The 18,459-nt window shown below is 40.9% G+C and overlaps 1 protein-coding gene and 1 pseudogene across 1 annotated transcript in view; one reads left to right on the top strand and one right to left on the bottom strand.

The window, feature by feature from the left end:
- Window positions 1–18,459, top strand: part of PLAC1 (placenta enriched 1) — a 176,214-nt gene that overhangs the window by 48,802 nt on the left and 108,953 nt on the right. The window lies entirely within an intron of this gene.
- LOC125157070 (60S ribosomal protein L32-like) lies at window positions 14,608–14,995 on the bottom strand (annotated as a pseudogene).

Here is an 18,459-nt window from a genome sequence, read left to right as displayed (position 1 = left end):
ATTTAGCCCGTCTTGGAGAACCCTAACTATACTTCTTGCGATCAACTACTTCTAGCACTGGCTGCATTGTATGCTGAGCTCCTTAGAAAAGAGAATGTGACCCAAGAGGCAGGAACCAGGTTAGGTTTCCTGGAGTGATTGTATCGGGGACCTCATATGTCTTGGAAAACAGATGGAAAGGCTCAGTAATGAGTCCAACTAGAAAAAGGAACTTACTAATAATGAACTTGATATACTATCTCTACTAGGCACATGGCGGGGGGGCTGTTGGGGTACAGAGAAAAGATGCCTATGCTGCCTTACCTTTCCAATATAAGATAGATTTCTGTACTTGACCGGAAGATATGAGGAATGATACCTCATGTGATGGGCCAATAGAATAACTGTTTGGCTTGGTGTTCTGATTCGAAGGGTACTCACAATGTTTCCCTGCCCCTGAAAATACTCTCCCCCTGGTGCTTGAATTTCTACTAGTAGAAACTGTGGTAGAGTCATTTGTTTAAAAATCATCCTTTGTTCTTTTAACGATTTTTCTATTTTTCCTTTTTTTTTAAATGTATGCTTTGGGAAAGGAGGGTAGCTCTTTTAAAAATAAAAGGCACATTCACGAGTGAACTGGAAGCCTGCTAGGACTGCTGTTAAGAAAACCAATTGTGTGTCGATGCGGCCTCAGTAATTAATCAGTGAGCATCTAGCCGCCAAATATCTGATGGGAGGGAGGAGGCCCTCTCCTTCGGGAGGGGGAAAACGACTCCCTTCTGATTGAAAAAGCACCATCCCAGACCTTCTTGCTGCTGACGTGCAGATGTGCATCTGGCTGTAATCTCTCACTCCCTGCTAGCCTTTGCCAAACTGTGTGGAACAGCAATCCAGTTTCTCCCCCATGTAAAGAGACAGAGAGAAATTGAATAGCGAGATAGTTAAAATTCTGAGCGCTGGCTGGGAGAAGGAACATGCCCAAAGCAATAAAAAGACTCTCACTTAAAAGCTGTGGCTGCAGAAAGATTCGAGCAGTTTAAACAACTGGCAGAGTTGACGGGGGCGAAGGGAGTTAGGAGTGTCCAAGCTATGGACAAGACTTGATGCTCCGCAGACAAGCCAAGAAATATTTAAATTGTGTTCAGTCTACTCAGGGTTGATGAACACAGTAGAATCAATGCTTCATAAAATTGGAGGGGATTTGCAGGTAGGTGTCCGTGTTTCTATAAATCTTGCTTCTGTAAATCATGTTTCTATAAATTTTATTTTATGGGGGATTGTTTCAAGTCCAGTTTTATTTATCAAGAATGGAAGCCTAATTGAATGGGGGGAAATGTGCCGTTCTCTCTGAGCTGTCCGACCTAACGGGAGCCTATCGTTCTGTCAAAGTGGCAGCGACTGTACCCAAATTGCAAGACTAGTACATGGAAGGAAGAGAACTCCCTTGGAAGTTTTGTCTTCAAAACTCTGTAACTCACGATTCCTAAGTGACAGCAAATACCACAGTGCCTTGACCTTTGGATTAAACATTGCAGCCTTGTTTCAAAATGAAAATGTCTCAGGGCGCCTGGGTGGCTCAGTCGGTTAAGCGTCCGACTTCGGCTCAGGTCACGATCTCACGTTTGTGGGTTCGAGCCCCGCGTCGGGCTCTGTGCTGACAGCTCGGAGCCTGGAGCCTGCTTCGGATTCTGTGTCTCCCTCTCTCTCTCTGCCCCTGCCCTGCTCACACTCTGTCACTCTCTCTCTCTCTCTCCAAACAAAAAAACAGTAAATAGACATTGTGCAAAAAACTGAAAATGTCCCTGGGAAGGTTAACACATTAAGTTACTAGTACCTCTATGGCAGTTCACCAAACTCAGTGTTTCTCAGAAGCAACTGATGCCACACCTTTCATTTCTGTTGAGAACTTTCAAAATACAGGAAAGTTCAGAGAAGAATATAGCAACCACTTGTGTTCTTGCCGTGCAGAGTGGAAATGCAGTACTATATTTACTTTGACTTCCATTTTTTAAAATAAAAAGAATAAAATACTTAAGGAGAAGTTGAGGTTCTCTTTATTTCCCACTTTCTGTCAACCCATTCTCAGTATTGTGTTCCTGACATGAGTACATGTAGGTACATACTGAGCTAGGCCGTTTCACCGCTGAACAGCAACCTATAGTACAACCGTGACGCACTTAACCTATTCATTCCCCAGTTGACAGATATTTAGGTTGTTTCCAATTTCTTACTAACAGCCCCACCAGTTGTCTACGTGCTCCCATGACACCATACAACTGGCAACGTTTGAGTCTTAAATTTGTCAGTCTGACCAGTGTTTCCCTGAATACTAGTGAGGCTGAACATCTTTTCATCTATTTGTAGATCATTCCAGTTCCTTCTGTCCGTTGCCTGTTGGTATTCTTTGCACATTTTTCTTTGGGGTTGGTTGCCTTTTAAAAACGTATTTGTTGTATATCTTTTGGATACAGTTTCTTTTTCAATTTTCGGTGTGGTAAATGTTTTCTCCCACTGTATGGTTTGTCTTTGTAGTGTCACTTTTTTCTATAGACATTTTAAGATGTGTTTGTTATTATTTTTTTAATGTTTATTCTATTTTTGAGAGCGGGAGAGAGTAGGGGAGGGGCAGAGAGAGAGGGAGACAGAGAATCCCAAGCAGGCTCCCCGCTGACAGCAGAGAGCCCGACGCGGGGCTCGAACTCACGAACGGTGACATCGTGACCTGAGCTGAAGTCAGACGCTTATCCCACTGGGCCACCCAGGTGCCCCGATATTTTAATATTTAATGCAGTCACATTTATCAGTCTTTTCTATTAAAATGTGTGAGGGTTTTTTGTGTGTGTGTGTGATTAATAAATTCTTCCTTGCTCCAAGATCATAAAGGTATTCTATATTTGCATCAAAATGTTATAAAATTTTGCTTTTAACATTTAGATCTTTGGGGCACCTGGCGGCTCAGTTGGAAGAGCATGCGACTCTTGATCTTGGGGTTGTGAGGTCAAGCCCCACATTGGGTATAAAGCTTACTTAAATAAATGAACTTAAAGAAAACTCATCTAGGGGCGCCTGGGTGGCTCAGTCGGGTGGGCATCTGACTTCGGCCCAGGTCATGATCTCACAGTTCGTGGGTTCAAGCCCCGCATCGGGCTCTGTGCTGACAGCTCAGAGCCTGGAGCTTGTTTGGCATTCTGTGTCTCCCTCTCTCTCTGCCCCTTCCCTACTCACACTCTGTCTCTCTCTGTCTCTCAAAATTAAATAAACATTGAAAAAAAATTAAAAAAAAAAGAAAAAAAAAGAAAACTCATCTAGATCTTTAATTCATTTTGAATTCTTACGTAGGATCTGAAGATGTTATCATGTTTTATCTTTTCTCACATGGATAATTTTAACAACATTTATCGAACAGTCTCTATCGTATCTTCCATGATTTATAATCCACGTCTGTTATATACCTACTTCCCACAGATTTATAAGAGTTACTTTTAGGCTTTTTTTTTTTTTATATTTCACTGATCTATTGATCCATCTGCCAATACCACACTGTTTTAATTGCTATAACGTGACAATAAGTCTTGATAATCTGTCTCTGTTGCTCTCCTCTAAAACTGTTTTGTCTATTCTATTCTAGAATCAGCTTGTTAAGATCCATTAAAAAATCCCATTATGATTTTGACTGAAAACTGATCTAAATTTATAGATCAATTTGAAGAGAATTGACATCTTGATGTTGAGTCTTCTCATACATGAGCATTGTATATCTCTGCTCTTTGAGGTTACTTTTTTTGAAAGGTCTTATCTCGATGTAATTATAGATTCATGGGAAGATGGAAATGTAGTACAGAGACATCCTGTACTATTTGCCCATTTTCTCACAGTGGTTACAGTTTGTTTTTTTAAACAGTTTTATTGAGGAAAAAATTGATATACCCCAAACTGGACACACTTAATGTGTGCAATTTGATGACTTTGAAGATATGCATATACCTGTGAAACTAAGACCACGATCAGGTAATAAGCATATCCATCACCTCTGAAAGTTTCCTCCTGTCCCTTTTTCTTTTGGTTGGTGTTTTCTGGTAAGAAACTTAACATGACACCTACCCTCTTAACAAATTTTTAAGCGGAACATGCAGAATTGTTAACTCTAGGCAAAATGTTGTACACAGGTGCCTAGAACTTATTTTTCTTGCATAATATCAGCAATTACATTTTACATAACTAGAGTACACTATCAAAACCAGGAATTTGAGACTGGCACAATGTTTGTGTATAGTTCTAAGCCATTTTATCACGTGTAGCTTTGTCTAACCACCATTGCAATCAAGATACAGAACTAGTCCATCACCACAAAGATATCCCTCAATGCTGCCCCTTTACAGTTACACCCACCCCATCTTTAACTCCCAGAGACCACTAATCTTTTCATCTCTACAATTTTATCATTTTAAGAATGTTATGTAAATGGAATCATACAGTATGTGAACTTCTGAAATTATCTTAAAAATTTTTTTATTAAAAATTTTTTTATTAAAAATTTTAATTTATTTTGAGAGAGAGACAGAGTGCAAGCAGGGGAGGGGTAGAGAGAGGGAAACACAGAATCTGAAGCAGGCTCCAGGCTCTGAGCTGTCAGCATAGAGCCCGACGTGGGGCTCAAACTCGTGAACCGCCAGATCATGACCTGAGCCGAAGTTGGATGTTTAACCGACTGAGCCACCCAGGTGCCCCTGAGATTATATTTTTTTAATCATCTTAATTCCCTGGATATTCATCCACGTTGTGTGTATCAATAATTTTCTCCTTTTCGTTGCTGAACATGAGTCCATGGTATGGACGTAGCCCAGTTTTTTGAACCATTCATCTGTTGAGTGACATTTTGGTCATCTCCATTTTTGATGTTTTCTGTTTTTTCTATCTTTTGTTTCTATGTTTTTATTTTTTTATCTTCCCGTGGGTTACTTGAGAGTTCTTTAGAGTTTCACTTGATGTATCTACAAAATTTGTATTTATTTTTATTTTTAAGTTTATTTATTTTGAGAGACAGAGAGAGCAGGGGAGGCGCAGAGAGAGAGGGAGAGACTCTCAAGCAGGCTCTACACCGTCAGCGTGGAACCCAATGCGGGGCTCAAACCCACAAACCATGAGATCATGACCTGAGCCAAAATCAAGAGTCGGAAGCTCAACCAACTGACCCACCCAAGCGCCCCTATCTGTAGGTTTTGTGTGTGTGTGTATCTCTTTGTATAGGTATATACATAACTCATTACAGTCTACTGCTGTCAACATTTTACCTAGTAGAGAAAAATGTGTAAACTTCCTTCCTTTATGTCCCCTTACCTCCTCCCCAGTTTAAAATTGCCCTAAATATTTCCTCTACATACATTGATAAATGTATTAAGACAGGGTTTTATTTTATGATTCAAGCATGAAACATAATTTAGAAAACTCAAGAGAAGGAGACCCATTGTATTTACCCTTATGTTTTGCTCTTTCTTTGTTCCTCTTACTTCCTGATGTTTGTAGATCCTTTCTTTCATCCTTCTTTCTTTCTGAAGAACTTCCTCTGGCCATTCTTTAAGTGTTGGTGTACTAGTGACCAGTTCTCTTAATTTTCTTTTATCTGAGAATGCCTTGATTTCTCCTTAATTTCTGAAGGAAACTTTTTCTGAATGTAGAGTTCTGTGTTGGCAATTCTTTTCTTTCAGCACTTGAAAAACATCATGCCACTTTCTAGTGACCTTCACAGGTTCTGATGAGAAACCCACTGTCACTGGAATTTGTTTTCCCCTGATAGGTAAAAGTATTATTTCTCTGAAGACTTTTTTCTTTGTTTTTAGTTTTCAGAAGTTTGACTATGTATCTAGAATTAGATTTCTCTGGGTTTGTCTTCCTTTCTCCTTTTTTTTTTTTATAGAGCATATGGGAGCTGGGGAGGAGGTGAGAGGGGAGAGAGAGAGGAAGGGAGGGAGAGAGAGAATGAGAATGAATCTTAAGCAGACTCCATGCCCAGGACGGGATCTCACAACCGTGAGATCATGCCCTGACCTGAAATCAAGAGTCAGATGCCTAACTGACTGAGCCACCCAGGCACCCCTAGATTCACTAAGCTTCTTGACTCTGTAGGTGTATTTGTGTCTTTTGCCAAATTTGAGAAGTTTTCAGCCAGCCTTTCTTTGACTACTTTTTGAGCCCTGTCTTCTTTCTCCTCTTCTTCTGGGATTCTGATGCCACGAATATTATATCTTTAGATATAATCCCATAGGTCCTTGAGGCTCTGTTCATATTTTTTGTCTACTTTCCTTCTGTTGTTCATCCTGAGTAATTTCTATTTTTTTTTATCATCAAGTTTACAACTATTTTTTCCTGCCTCTTCCATTCTGCTATCGAGCCCACCCACTGAGTTTGTTTTTTGTTTTTTGCTTCTGGAGCCCTTCCACTGATTTTTTTTTTTTTTTTTGGTTATTTTGCTTTTTCAATTCTGAAATTTCCATTTGGCTCTTCTTTATATCTTCTATTTCTTTGATAAGGGTGTTTTACCCTTTGTCTTTATATTTGTAATTATTGGCTCAAACATTATTTTTAAAGGTTTATTTATTGAGAGAGAGAGAGAGAGAGAGAGAGAGAGCACGTGTGCACGTGCATGAGTGGGGGAGGGACAGAGAGAGGGTGCGTGAAAGAATCCCAAGCAGGCTCTGTGCTGTCCGCACAGAACCCGATGCGGGGCTCGGACTCATGAACCGTGAGATCATGACCTGGGCCGAAGTCAAGAGTCAAGCGCTTAACTGACTGAGCCACCCAGGCGCCCCCGGCGCAAACATTTTTGTGAAGGCTGCTGTAAAATCTTTATTGGGTAATTCTAACAGCTCTGGCATCTCTGTCTTGGCCTCTGTCGATTGTTTTTTCTCCTTCATGTTAGATTTTCCTGGTTCTTGGTGTGACAAATGATTTTGATATTTGGGGCATATATTATCATTCGGTATATGTTCTTGAAATCTTGTGGTTTAGCAGGCCTTCGCTGGCAATGCTGCGGTGGAGGACGAAGACGTACAGCCTCATTACTGTCACTTACGCCACGTGAGGAGGGACCCTGTTCCAATCCTGGCTTCCCACTCAGCCCTTTATGAGGTTGTGCTGCCTCTTTACAGTCTGGGGGAGGGTGAAGTCCAGGCTGTCTAAAATCTGCCTGTGCTGGCAGAAGGGGAAGTGGTACCCCAATGTTTTTGTTTTCCTGCGGGTATTTAGCTGGCGTAGGGAACATTACTGTATTGTTAAAAGTTGTCTGTTCTACTACATTGCTCCTCTCCTGGTACTTTGGCTAGAGAGAGCGGGCTTTGTTGGGACTCGTTTTGGTCTGTCCTTGTGGGTGTTTTGGGGTTGCCAGTTTCTCCGGCACCCAGTCTGGGATAGACGAGGCCAGAGAAACACAGAAGGGACTTGCCGATGTGGCTCCTCAGTTCCCCAAATCCGGAGCCAGTCTATTTGAGCCTTCTCTCCACCTACCAGAGGCTTCTTATGCTTATTTTATGCATCACATCGACAGGTTTTACCTGAACCTAGTGGGACAAATAGGGAAAATTACTTCTACCTCATCTTGTCCTGGAACTGGAAGTACAAGGTCATCTTCTGTGAGTTCCAAAAATCTTTCATAAAGGTCTTACCCAAGACCCGTGTGTACATGTATTTCTAGATCCTTGCCAAGAATATATACTCTGACTAGTAGAATTCCTTTTTAAACACTACCTGCTCTAATTGGTTGTTTTCGGTATAGTGAAACGATACTGATTTTTCACACTACTAGATGCAGCATACTTGTTGAATCCTCACAGTTTTAATGGCTTGGAAATTGTATTGTATTTTATATGTAGGCAACTGTATCATCTGCAAGTATGATCGTTTTTTCTTTCTTCCCAATCCTTGCATGTCTTATTTCTTCTTCTTACACTATTGTGTTTGCTGGGTCTTCGATTACAATGTCAGACACAAGCTTGTCTTCTTTTTCTGAGTTTAAAGTAAATGCTTGTATTCTTGTATCATTAGTATGAACATTGTAGGCCTTCGACTACCACGTAAAGATAGGAGTGGGGCGCCTGGGTGGCGCAGTCGGTGAAGCGTCCGACTTCAGCCAGGTCACGATCTCGCGGTCCGTGAGTTCGAGCCCCGCGTCGGGCCCTGGGCTGATGGCTCGGAGCCTGGAGCCTGTTTCCGATTCTGTGTCTCCACAGATTCTGTGTCTCTCTGCCCCTGCCCCGTTCATGCTCTGTCTCTCTCTGTCCCAAAAAATAAATAAACGTTGAAAAAAAAATTAAATAAAAAACAAACAAACAAACAAACAAAAAAAAAAAAAAACAAAGAAAGGAGTGCAGAAGAAGAACAACAGTGGAAACTGAAAGAGAAATTAGGAAGCTAATGCAGTAGCCTGGGTGAGAGGCTGGAGTGGCCTGGATTCAGATGGTAGCAAATGAAGGAGGCAAATAGAGAGAGAAAGGGACAGATCTGAACTGTGTTTTGGAGATGGTCTTGAAAACATTTGAAAGGGGGCTGAGGGTAAAGAAAAGAGGAGAAACCAGACTGATGCCTTGTTTGGGGCCCGAATAACTGCATGGATGGTGACGCCGTTGTCTGAAGTATAGAAGGCCAAGGGAGGAATATATTTGGGGGACAAAATTAAGGGTTCTCTTTTGGCGACATTAACTTTGAGATCCAATGCCAGGCATACAAGTGGAGATTCTAAAAAAAAGACCGTTGGATAGGAGTCTAGAGCTCAAGAGGAGATATCAAAATTGTAGATATAAGCAGCATATAGATACTGTTTAAAGCCATGGGATTGTATGAGATGATCTAGGGTGAGGTGAAGCTAGAAAAGAGGGTGAAGGGCTTTAACATTTAGAGATTAATCAGAGAAGGGAAAGATAGCAAAAGAGACTGAGAAGAAACAAGAAGTGAGATAGGAGCAAAACCAGGAATTTTTCCTAATAAGATGATTGGACAAGCACGTGGAGATATACACGTCCAAGTATACTCATTACACTGTTTTTTTAACAGTAGCAGAAATGGGAAATAAATGTCCGTTAGGGAGATGATTAAATAAATTGTGGTGCATATATACTATAGAATACACAAGGTCGACATTAAGAGGATGACGTAAATCAGTACTTAATGACATATAAGGAGGTCCGTGGCACATTATTCCACGAAAGAGCAGGTTACAAAATAGCGTGCATAGTATGAGCCCATTAACGTAAAATTCTATTGTGGATGGGTTTGTGTGCACATGTAAATAGAGCCATGTAGGTAGTTTTGTTTTTCTACTTTGTTTACAGATGCATTCCTTGAGCCTCGAACAGTGTTTAGCACGAAGCAGGCACTAATACGTTGTTTTTGCAAGAATGAATGAACAAATGAATATTGAAAAATGCTCTCTAAAATGGCCAGAGTGGTTATCTCTACGTCTTGTGATTAAGGGTATTTTATTTTCCTTTCTTTTACATTTCGTTTGGATTCTTTCACAACGAGCAGGCTTTCTTTTTTATCAGGAAGAAAATTCTTTTAATTTTTGAAACCACCTCCACCCTTGTCGGTTACCTATGACCTCCACGTACCCCTATTTGGTTGAATTCAGGGCAAAGTGGTTGCTTTGCCATTGTAAATCCATATTTGGCCAGGAAGATCAGAATGATAGCAGAGAGATATGTTGGCTCTTAGAGAGCTGGAGGCTGGAAAAGTGGACTAGGAGGTGAAGACTGACAGGAGCCATGGGGAAAAAAGACTTGCGCCTTGCAGGAAAGAAAGGAGTGAGGCTGGGTTTTTGCAGAACAGAGCAGCATAGCACAAGAAGCCGGGAGCCCCTTGCACAACCTGACCTGGGGGGAAAAGGAGCCTGTGGAACCCAGAGAGCACAGTGAGTTTTGCAATCTAAATTCTTAACTCACAATTGTGGATGGACATAGGAGATAATAAAAAAGCCAAGCTACGGTTCCGAGATTGTGCCTTTTGGTATAGAAATGCCTCATTCCCTTTGATGGTGGCGGTGGAAAATGACAGAAGCCTTCTGTGCGAAGAGGTCCTTGGTTCTCTATTTTTTTTTCTGCGGCTGCAGGAGGAGCAAGTCGGATTATATGTGTGTTTGCCCAAGCACGCTCTGTCCTCCCCTCCATTCCCCTCCATTAGCCTCCTGCTCCCCATCCCCAGAATATGCCTGCATTTCTCCAGCGTGGAAGGTTAATCCCCTGCTAGCGTTTCTCCTGTCCTGTATTATGCTAAATGAGTGCTCATTTCCTTCCCGGCCTTGAGTTACAAAACGCTCTCTTCTGTTGCCCAAGTCTTGGAAAGTGCAGGCTCCAGGAAAAGGGTGGTGGTAGAGATAGGGCTGCCAGATAAAACACAGCATGCCCAGTTAAGTCTGAATTTCAGATAACCAATGAATTTTCAGGATGAGTATATCCCAGATATTGCATGGGACATACTTACGCCAAAGAATTAGTCACCCTTTATCTGTAATTCAATTTTGTTGTGTGTGCAAACTCTGGCAACCCTAGGCAGAGAAAAAACTCATCTTGTGATGCAAGCATTTTCCCCGCGCTTTTCATCCAAAATTTGCCAGATGTTTCTTAGACGGACTTTCAATTGACAAAGGGAGAAATGACTGACTTATTAAGTTGAAACTAGACTGCAAATTAGTACTAGAGCTGGAATTTTGAGTTTTCAACTTCTTCAACCCACAATTTAAATCCATGACCTCCATGCCAGTCATTCATGGGCTAGAAGGAAGCAGGAATAGACTCAGCAGAAAGGCACAGATTCCCACGAAAAGTAAGATTTGAAAAGAATTTAAGGGCAATGGCTCTCAGGATTTTAATTTCCTTTGGACTGTGGACATGACTATGTTTAGTCTCTAAGGTAGTGTTTCTCCAAGCGTGGTGCCTGAACTACCTGCCTCGGAATCATCTGGGAAGCAGTCTGTAAATACAGACAGAAAGTAAAGCCAACTGATCCTTTTAAGGATTGAGCCTATGGTCTTTGTCTCGCTGGCACCACAATCACTACCCCTTTCATCTCCAGAGCTTTTATTTGATTCCACTAATAGCTTTTATCTGGGGGAATCTCAATGACAGAGGGGTTGTTAGTTACTTTTAAGGTTTTGTTTTTTTCCCAGCGTGCATGACAAAAGCAAAATTATGAAATGGCAAAGTTATTAAAAGGCAAAATTGAAGATGGGTTTGACTCCTCCCCTGACACACTCTTGGATAAAGGAATCCCAAATAACTATGCGTTGTAAGAGAAGAGATGATTGGCCTCGCCTGCATTCAGTCACCAAATTGAATTTGATCTTGGAAGCTGAAGAAATCTCTATCATCATCATCTTGCCTTGGTACCTTGCCATTCCATAAAATCTCCTCTACTTTTTCTGGGCCCAACTCCAAGAGAACTAATCATATCTTAATAATTTGGTACAGAATCACAGTATAATTCCTGCAGGTCAGTGTTGAACCCTATCAGATTGGAGAGGAGAAACTATTACCCAGAACTGGAAAGAATGAGGTCCAAGAGGTACAGCTTGACTTTCAAAGCATCCCTAGGACATATGCACAACCGGAATGGCTTTTTAAATTATGGAATTACAATTATTCTCTATTAGAGCAAAGCAAAGCAAATGTGTTCGGTCATTCTGTCATTTCACATTTATAGCAAACAGTCTCACATTGGGTCAATTCCTTAATCGCATGCTAATAAAAATAACATAAATAGTTTGGTAACTCACCCCATGCTACTAAAATGCAAGTAACCCAAGATGGCTTGGCTATGTTGTTCTCATCTCATTTTATCACCAGGGACTCGATTCTTCTTAGTTGGCCTTCTGTGCTGCCAGTTGATACTTGCCTAAATATTTCCTTCATACTCAGAACGTTATAGCTCCTTTTTCAGGCTTCAAATATTTCCACCTAATTCTAGAAATACGTGAGGTACGCCTGAAACGCTGACAGCTGTAACTCAGACCCGAAATAGTCAGGCCTACTCTAGGAGGCACACTGAGCAAACAGAACCAGGAGTTTGAAGGTGACAGCTGAACAGGCATCAATAGGAAACTGCCAGGTGCTCGGTTGACCCAGTGAGGGATGGGAACAGACAGATTCTATTTCTAGAAATAGTACAGAGAATGCCAACGAGTCATGGGATAGACACGGTAGTACAAATCTTCTCTTCCATTTTGTGGGTAGCTTGAGAGGATATCTCAGTAACCTTAAACCTGCTGGGAAAATTAACATGTCTCATGAATAATCTTTGACATTGATTTGTTCAACTCCTATTATTTTCAAGTTACTTTGCTAGGCACTTGGAAGGAATATAAAATAGTTTAGGATAGAGGCTCTACTCACATGGAGTTTCCACACCAGTTGGGGAATCAAGACAAGTATAGGAAAGTCATATCTTATGAGGGGTTAGGTTCCTGGTGAGCAAAAACATAACAATTTATAGACGAAATACCCCTCAAAAGTTCCTTTGAAAGGTGCTACACTGGAGACAGATATACCATTTTTGGTAAATCCAGCACGGGCTTGTCTTTATTATTTCCTCCAACGTTATACCAGATCACTCTTTAGTTGAGAACCATGCCAATCGGCTTGCATTTAGGGACCGTATTGAATTCCGAAAGCACATATGTTTAAGCATGAGAATCATTCATGAGAGGCTCACAGGAACCAACACCATATGAGGGAACAGCAGATTCACATCTCTCAGTTCAAGTGAACTCCAAGGCAAAGCAAAGTGGAATGGTGGATAGAATTACCCACACAATTTCAACTGTGTGCCCACTCTCTCCCTCCCTCGCTCCCTCTTTCTCTCTCGACCCTCTCTCTCAAAGTTTCGGGATATGGATGGGTTCATATAAGAATGGTTTGCTTACACTGTACTTCTCCATACCTATGTGCCCAGATAGGAGAGGCCACAAGAAGGCGAGTTTCACCACTTACTGATTGTATGACGTTGGCCAAGTGAACCCCACAGAGCATCCAGTCCCTCATCCATAAAATGAGAATAATAATTGCATCTTCCTGACAGGATCGTTCTGCCAATCAAATGCAATGCTCACAAAATGCTTCACCTAGTGCCTAGTAACATAAAAGCCTTAATAATGGTTAACGTGTGTGTGTGTGTGTGTGTGTGTGTGTGTGTGTGTGTATCACATTAAAATGTGATGGGATCGCTGCGTCATATGGTAGTCCTATTTATAATTTTTTGAGGAAGCTGCATACTGTTTTCCAGGGTGGCCGTGCCAATTCACATTCCTGTCCACAGTGCACAAAGTTCCCTTTGCTTCACATCCTTGCCAACACTTGTTATCCCTTAACTTTTTTTAAATTAGCATTTCTTTTTTATGCTTATTTATTCGTTTTTGAGAGAGAGAGAGCAAGCAAGTATGTGCACGTGCACGTGCAAACAGAGGAGAGGCAGAGAGAGAGGGAGAGAGGGAAATCCCAAGCAGGCTCTGCAGTGTCAGGGCAGAGCCCAATGCGGGGCTCTATCTCATGATCTGTGAGATCATGACCTGAGTCGAAATCAAGAGTCAGACACTTAACCAACTGAACCACCCAGGCGCCCCTCATCTTTTTGATGATAGCTATTCTAACAAGTGTGAGGTGATATCTCATTATGGTTTTGACTTGCATTTTCCTGACGGTTAGTGATGTTGAGCACCTTTTCATGTACCTATTGGGCCATTTGTATGTCTTCTTTGGGAAAATGTCTATTTAGTTGCTCTGCCTGTTTTTAAATGCAGATTGGGTTTTTTTGCTATAGAGCCGTGAGAGTTCTGTTTATATATTGGTTATTAACCCTTTATCAGATATGATTTGCAAACATTTTCTCTCATTCGGTAGGTTTATTTTCATTTTGTTGATGGATTCCTTTGCTGTGCTAAAGCTTTTTAGTTTGGTGAAGTCCCACTTATTTGTTTTTGCTTTTATTGCCTTTGCTTTTGGTGTCAAATCTAAAAAAAATATTGCCAAGACTGATGTCAAGGAACTTTTTCTGTTTTCTTCTAGGAGTTTTAGGGTTTCAGGTCTTATGTTCAAGTCTTTAATTTATCTTGAGTTGATTTTTGTGTATAGTGTAAGGGTCCAGTTTCATTATTTTGCATATGGCTGTCCGGTTTTCTCAACACCATTTTTTTTTTAATTTTCATTTTTTCTTTAATCTTTATTTTTGAGAGAAAGAGAGAGAGAGACAGAGATCAGGGAAAGGACAGAGAGAGAGAGAGTGGGGAAAGGGCAGAGAAAGAGGGAGACACAGAATCGGAAGCAGGCTCCGGGCTCTAAGCTGTCAGGACAAAGCCCAATGCGGGGCTCAAACTCACAAAGCGTGAGATCATGACCTGAGCTGAAGTCCGCCGCTTAACCGACTGAGCCACCCAGGCGCCCCTCTCAACACCATTTATTGAAGAGACTATCCTTTCCCCACTGTGTATTCTTGACCCCTTTGTCATAGATTGATTGATCATATATGTATGAGTTTATTACTGGGCTCTCTATTCTGTTTCATTGATCTGTATGTGTTTTAATGTAAATACCATACTGGGTTTCTTTTTGTAGTTTTATTAACACAAATGCAATGTGCACATAAGCTGTCTGTCTAGTAATTTTCTCCACTGTGCAGCCTGGCATTGGGATTGGTGACTCTGATGGCCAGCTGGGCTGCCCTTTACACAGTGGCTTTGGAGGACACATTGTGAGCAGTCTCTGCACAGTAAGATTTGTTGCACATCAGCAGCATTTCAAGCTCCTTGACGTTGTGGGCTAGGAATTTCTGGAAGCCACTGAGCAGCATGTGCCTTGTTTTCTTGTTGCTCTCATAACCAAATGTTGGGCATCAGGATCTGGCCCTTGAGTCTTCTGTGCACTCTATTGTCAATGCCTCTGGGTTTCTGCCACTTGGCGTTTAATTTTGACTGGTGCGAAATGAACTTCTTGGTTCTCTTTTTAATGATTTTGGGCTTCACCAGAAGTCTGAGGGCAGACATCTCTGCAGGCAGTGCAGTGCCAAGGTCATACTGTCTTGATAACTATAGCTCTGTAACATAGCTTAGAATCAGGAAGTGTAATGCCTCCAACTTTATTCTTTTTTCTCAAACTTGCTTTGGCTCTTCTGGGTCTTTTGTGGCTCCATATAAATTTTAAGATTGTTTTATTTTATTTATGTGAAAAATGCTGGTAGAATTTTGATAGGGATCGCATTGAATCTGGAGATTGCTTTGTGTGGCATGGACATTTTAACAGTATTAATTCTTCTCATCTATGAGCACAGAGTATCTTTTTTTTTTTTTTTTTAAATGTTTATTTATTTTTGGGACAGAGAGAGACAGAGCATGAACAGGGGAGGGGCAGAGAGAGAGGGAGACACAGAATCGGAAACAGGCTCCAGCCTTTGAGCCATCAGCCCAGAGCCTGACGCGGGGCTCGAACTCACGGACCGCGAGATCGTGACCTGGCTGAAGTCAGACGCTTAACTGACTGCGCCACCCAGGCGCCCCCAGAGTATCTTTTTTATTTATTTGTGTCATCTTCAGTTTCTTTCATCAGTGTCATAATTTTCAGTTTACAGATCTTTCACCTCCTTGGTTAAATTTATTCCTAGGTATTTTATTCTTTTTGATGCAATTGCAAGCAGGATTATTTTCTCGATTTCTCTTTCTGTTCATTTTTAGCATATAGAACTGCAACTGATTTTTGTATATTGATTTTGTATCCTGAAAGTTTATTGAACTTGTTTATTAGTTCTGACAGCTTCTTTGGTAGAATCTTTGCATTTTCCATGTATAATATCATGTCTTCTGCAAATAGAAAAAGTCTTTCTCTTTTCCAATTTGGATGTCTTTTATTTCTTTTTCTTGTCTAATTGCTGTGGCTAGGACTTCCAGTACAATGTTGAATAAAAGTGGTGAGAGTGGGCATCTTTGTCTTGTTCCTGATCTTAGAGGAAAAGTTTTTAGCTTTCCACATTGAATATGATACTGGTGGTAGGCTTGTCATATGTAGCCTTTATTATGTTGAGGTATATTCCCTCTCTACCTGTTTTTTTGAGTGTCTTGTTTTATCATGAATGGATGTTAAATTTTGTCAAATGCGTTTTCTGCATCTATTGAGATAACCATATGATTTTTATCCTTCATTTTATTAATGTGGTGTATCTCATTGATTTATTTGTGGATATTGAAACATCCTTGCATCCCTGGAATAAACCCCAGTTGATCATGGTATATTATCCTCTTAATGTACAGTTGAATTCAGTTTGATGATATTTTGTTGAGGATTTTTACATTTATGTTCATGAGGAATATTGGCTTATTTTTTTTCCTCTAGTGTCTTTGTCTGGTTTTGGTATCAGGGTAATGCTGACCTCGTAAAATGAGTCTAGCTAGAAGTGTTCCTTCCTCTTCCATTTTTTGGAAGAGTTTGAGAAGGATTGTTATTAATTCTTTAAGCTTTTTATAGAATTCACCCCTGACACCATCTGGTCCTGGAGTTTTCTTTGTTGTGAGGTTTTTGATTATGGATTCCTTATTAGTAATCCATCTGTTTAGATTGTCTATTTCTTTATGATTCAGTCTTTGTAGGCTGTATATTTCTAGGAATTTATTCATTTCTTCTAGGTTGCCCAATTTATTGTCTCATAGTTACCCATTGTAGTCTTTTATGATCCTTTGCATTTCTGTGGTATCATTTCTAATGTTTCTTGTTTCATTTATGTTTATATATTTGAGTCCTCTCTCCTTTTTTCTTGGTAAGTCTAGCTAAAGGTTTGTCTGTTTTATTTATCTTTTTAAAAAGCTGCCCTTAATTTCACAGATCTTTTCTATTGTCTTTTTAGTCTTTATTTCATTTATTTCTGCTCTGATCTTTGTTATTTCCTTCCTCCTACTGATTTTGCACTTAGTTTGTTGTTTTTTCTTCCAGTTCCTTGAGGTGTAAAGTTAGGTTGTCTATTTGAGCTTTTTCTTCTTCCTTAATGTAGGAATAAATCACTACGAATCCCACTAGAACTGCTTTTGCTGCATCCCATAATATACTACCGTTAACTCTTCTAGCAAGTGGTTTAGATGTGGTGTATCGGATGAGAGACATGCCTTGCGTGTTGAGGAATTTCAGGGGAGGGAGACATAACTGGATGTGTGTTGGCAGGGATGAGTCAAGGGTGAAGTGATTTTGAACTTGATGAGGAATAGGTGACATTGGAGAATTGGAGGGGAGGGAAGGAGTGAAGGTGGAACACAGAGAAAGCCAAGGTATAGACATGTGGGGATGCTCAAGAGACCAAATATAAATGGGGGTGGGTGAGGAATCCTGTGTAGCAGAACATTAGGAGTTACTAGGGAAGTGGAGCCATATGACTAACAGCCTTGAATGCCAGGCTGTGATTCTGGAGGAATTGTTTGAGATTTTTCAGGCAAGGGTGATAGGATGATAAAACTTATGTCAATATATTTTCTAAATGTGGCTTATCTGTCCAAGTCTAGCTCACAGCCACTTCCTATTGGAAGCCTTACTAGACCACTTCCCCCTCCTGAATTTCACTGTTCCTTTTCCAAATTCTGTTGACACTGATTGCTCTTCCCCTGCAGTAATTTTGACTTTAACCTACTGTCTCCTCTTGGGAACTAACTATGTTTTGTGCATGTGTGTTGTGTAGGGAGAGGATATCTTTTCTCTGAAGATATAGCCTTGCCTTTCACTTCCTCTTTCCCATATAAAGCTTAGCACATTGTGGGCTCTGAAGGAATAGTTTGAATTAACTCAGTGATTGATTATGGACATGCCTAATTGGAGTAGGGAAAACAAAAATGTCCCACAGGCAGGATGTGTACTGGCTCTGTGAGGAAAGTAGTAAAATTTTTAAAAGGTGGACACGATTCACTGTCATAGACTCATTCCTGAAGCCCCAGAGTCAAGTTTTTTAGACATTTTTCGAAATATCTTTGCCTAAGTTACTTGGGACCTTCCAAGCCAAACCTTCCAAGGCTGGCTAGCTGGCTGGCTGGATTAACTGGTGTAATGGCTTCAGAGAATGGAGGGCTGACCAGGAAGAGATGCCCCAAGTGCAGCCCTATGTGGGAAACCAGCTTCCTCACAGCCCAGAGAAGGAAGAGAAAGGGCCTCTGTCTTTAATCGCAGCTATTCAAGAAACCAGCTCTGCTGAGAGCAGCAGATGCTGGGAGACAAAAAAAAAAAAAAAAAAAATACATAGTCTTTGCAAAGGAAACTTTTTTCCAACCTGAGGTCAAGCCCAAGAGTCAAACTGTAAAGGGGCTGGGAGGGAGAGCCTGGGTATGAAATGACCAAGAGAGCCTGTTACAGGCCTGTTTCCAAAGAACCACATCTCTATGCCTGTCACAGTCCCTCTTCCCAAACACCCATCAAATGAAATAACCCATCTGTACAAATCTTCGTTTGTTCGGCGTGGAAGCTTGATGCTTTTCTAATAGAAATC

Source organism: Prionailurus viverrinus, chromosome X (assembly GCF_022837055.1).
Source record: "Prionailurus viverrinus isolate Anna chromosome X, UM_Priviv_1.0, whole genome shotgun sequence".
NCBI lineage: Eukaryota > Metazoa > Chordata > Mammalia > Carnivora > Felidae > Prionailurus > Prionailurus viverrinus.
The sequence above is the reverse complement of the archived record's forward strand: the minus strand, read 5'-3'. Positions and strand labels throughout refer to the sequence as shown.